The sequence below is a fragment of the Lactuca saligna genome, chromosome 1 (genome assembly GCF_052625555.1).
Source record: "Lactuca saligna cultivar CGN05327 chromosome 1, ASM5262555v1, whole genome shotgun sequence".
Classification (NCBI taxonomy): Eukaryota; Viridiplantae; Streptophyta; class Magnoliopsida; order Asterales; family Asteraceae; genus Lactuca; species Lactuca saligna.
The window spans coordinates 143,275,213-143,279,495 of NC_136417.1; positions in this window are offsets into that span (position 1 = coordinate 143,275,213).

The window sequence follows — 4,283 nt, forward strand, 5'->3', positions numbered from 1 at the left end:
GGTTTTTTTTCCCTAGTTTGAAAAGTACCGATCTGATTAATTTCAATTTGTAGTTAGGTTTAGAACTGTACAATAATTAATCAGGTGAAAAATTACTATTTTATTTAGTTCATCAGAAGTGAGATCTGTTATTTAGTTCATTGAAAATGAGATCTTACTACTTCGTCAATGATTATGTTGAATTCTGTTTTTATTTTTTTGTGTGTTAATTCGTTTGATTATTGGTTAAAGATAAGTTTGAAATCGTGTTGACCTAGTTGAACTTTCCTGAACTGGTAATTGAGTTTATTAGTTAGTTAGTGGTTTTGTAATTAAGCTTATAATTAACTTGTTATTTGAATTTGGTTGTAGATTAATCATGCAAATGCGTAATTTTTTTTTATCCAATATTGGTTAATTATTAGCTTCATTTCATAAATTACACAAATTTCAAGGACGATAAATCGAAGTCATCATAAACACGAGACTAAAATGCATCATTTATTATTATTTGTTTTGAAAACGTGTTATGCATTTGTAGTTTTATGCTACCTGCTTTAATTATTATTTTTGTAGTCCCAACTTGAATACATGCATCTAAATGTTTTTTAATTTACATTTTCTAGACATGGTGGATCATGAAACAATAATTTTTGGCCATTGATAAAGGAAAATTTTGTTTTTCTTTCGCTTAGAAATAAAAGCATGTTGTTTTTACTTTTCACAAGTAAATATAATTGATATCCAGGTCACATGGACTTCACAATTGAAGTTGAGAGAGCTCTACATGTTCTTGATGGTGCAATTCTTGTCCTCTATAGTGTTTGTGGTGTCCAAAATTAGTCAATTACTGTTGATTTTATAGTAATTAAAATATGACATCAGTTATTAGTAGTTTTTACTTTTTAGGATTTGATTTTAATTGAATTTTAATGCAAATTAGTAGTGGGAAAAGTTAATTCTTATTGATTTGATTAGTTGATGCAAAATTATTTGTATTTAGGTTTATTTTATCTTATTTTCTAATAGGACCTTTTGAAGATTATTAAAGAATTTGATGAGTACTTTCTCCGAACGGTGAATTCTAGCTGAAATGTAACATCCATAAAATTCATGAAAAATGTAAAATTTTCAAACATTCTGTCACACCCCGAAAACCGAAGGCGGAAACATTTCCGAGGCGGACTCCACATTGAGTATCAAATCCAATGCACATAGTAAGTAAAGTAAACAACCATTACATTACATATAGAAATTTACATTTGTTTCAAAAGTAAAGTTGTAGAAGTGATATACATATGTATCATATTAACAAAAGTAAAGACGAGATATTCAGTACGCTCCGTCTTCTCCAAAAGGATCGTTGGGTACCTGTCTAACGTGGACCTGAGAATACAAGCGGTTTGAAAATTAGCATAAAGCTGGTGAGTTCATAAGATATTTGTTTTCTGAAAAATGTACCAGTTTCCTTTAGTTTTCCGAAAAGGTTTGTTAACCAAGAAAAACCCATATTTTATTATGTAAAACAGTTTAGTTATCTTTCATTACCAGTTCAATTATGTGTTATATGTTACCCCAAGAAAATCCCATATTTTCCTAAATGCTAGACCGATTGAATATCACAGAGTATAGTTTAATACACAAAACTATATATTGAGAATCATGGGATTACTATCCCGAATTAGATATAAAATACTTTAATATACGTGAACTGTAGATGAAAAGTAGTTTGAAAACCTTGGGACTAAGATCCCGTACTACATATAAGATAGTTTGATATACATGAAAAATATAGATTGAAAACCATGGGACTACCATCCCGGACTAGACATAGATTCAAAACCATGGGATTATCATACCGTACAAGATATAGTTTCAAAACCATGGGACTACCATCCCGTACAAGATATAGGTTGAAATCATGGGATTACTATCCCGTACTAGATATAAGTTAAAGACCATGGGACTACCATCCCGTAGAAGATATATATTGAAATCATGGGACTATCGCCCCGTACTAGATATAAGATATATACATACTGAAAACAATAGGAATAACATCCCGCATTAGATACAAGATCAATAGACTGAAAACCATGGGACTATCATCCCGTACTAGATATGGAAACTATAGATAGAAAGTAGATATGGAATCGAAACAAAATCAAAACCCAATCCCAAAGCGAAATCGTGAATAAACTTATATTAATATGTATTGTGAGTCGGGTCACCATGCTGATACAACAAAGAGACCTCCTTGACGTTTGTCAGACGTCGAAACTCTACCCAAGAATTTGTCACCCCAGGCGTGCCCGCCTAACTGTAGCTAGCAGTTAAGGTGTGGGATTGTCAGTCTCGAATAGATCTATTCACAAATTCCTCGCTCTCCCTCCAGGAGACTCTGGTTACACTACCGGGGAGGATTTACTGATAACCCAAAGGGTAATGACGAAACTCACAAGCTAGTACTAAATTATTCACAGGGTTCTCATACGATATCAAACATACAAAATGATATGAAAAGTAATACAGTGAATACAGTTATATAATGAAATTATCTGGCAATATATATTCTGAACTTAAACAGAGATAAACTGAATCAGACATAGGTTATCTAATAACTTATATATATATATATATATATATATATATATATATATATATATATATATATATATATATATATATATATATAAGTAGGTGATTAAACGAGAACTAAAGAACCTCAAATTATTCCCATAATAACTTGATTAGTTAGATTATTTCCTTAACTGAAATTCATATAGTTGTAGTTGATAAATCCTCCCTTATGCTCAGCATAATACATAAGGGGTAAAGATATTTATAAATTTGCCAGATATTTATTGAAATACATCAATGTTATGTTTTGAAAACATTTGTAATTTGCTTGTATTCCCCCCCCCCCCCTGAAAACATTGAAAAACCATTGAAAAAGGGTAGGGGTATGAAGTCGCAAATCGCGGAATGTGTCGGTTTGGATGCTAAACGTCGTTTGTGGGTTTGAAAATGCATGAGGTTCCTATGAATTATGAAAATATACACATTTGTATCTAATTAGGACTTAGATTATTTATTTGTTAGGGACAAAAACTTCTAGTTGCGGAATCAGCTCATTACAAGTGTTTGGAAGGACCCGGGTGGCGTTTGAAGTCACATAAAGCTTAGATATGGAGTTTACTCTTCAAGATTAAACTTATAAAGGAGTTTTCAGCCCCTTAACACCTCATCCATACGAGTTCACGGCCGTGAACTCATAGATGGTGTTTTTGGGTGCAAAATGGCTTCACAACATTTGGGATTAATGCTAGGCTTGGGTTTTAGGCTTTGGAAGGAATTAAAACTCACTTAGGGACCATTTATTGGAGTTTACGGTAGTAAACTTGGAGTTTACGGCTGTAAACTCCCCCACACATAGAATCCTTAATGTTTTGGTCCTTAAACAATCACATGTGATTCCAATGATTTTTCCCAAGCCTTGTATGGATTTTTAGGGGACTTTTGGCATAGATTTAGGAGTTTACGGCCCATGAACCCCCTCATCACCGTGAACTCCTTAGATGGGGGATTTAATATGTTTTAAGGTCCAAATCTTGTTTGTGGTCACTTCTAGAATTTATCCCAAGGCTTATGGTGTGTGTAAATGGCATTTTAACACATTAGAAGGAGTTTACTCCCCAAGATAATGAGTTTACGGCCCAAGCATGTTGTTGGGCAGTAAACTCAAGTTTACTCCTCTAAATTGATGTTCAAGGTGTTCCAAGGCCAAATCCAATATTCTAAAATTCATATCTAAGCTTCAATGGTATTTTGGAAGGGTTTATGGGCATAAAAACCCCATTTATATGAGTTTACGGACCACGCATGATCTTGGGCAGTAAACTCATGTTTACTCTTCAAAATCCATGTTTAAGGCATTCTAAGTCCAGTCCATTAAGCCATTAAGCCATATCTAAGCTCCAAAGGTCGATTGGAAGGGTTTTTGGGCTCCAAAACCCATTTTATGTGAGTTCACGGCCTAGGACTGTTCTAGGGCCGTAAACTCATGAATATGGTCCTATTCCATGATTTGAACTCGAATTTGAAGGCCTAAGATGTTATACTAGGAGTTAGGGTAGTTACATTGGTGATTTGGAGCTTAAATTTGATGATTTTGGACCCTTAAACTTGGTTTGAGGAGAGAGGTTAGAGAGAGTAGTGAGAGAGGGAAAAAGCTTCAAATGGAAGCTTAGATCACTTTAAATAGTGTCTAAGTTTTGGACACGGTGGAATTCTACCTGATACCG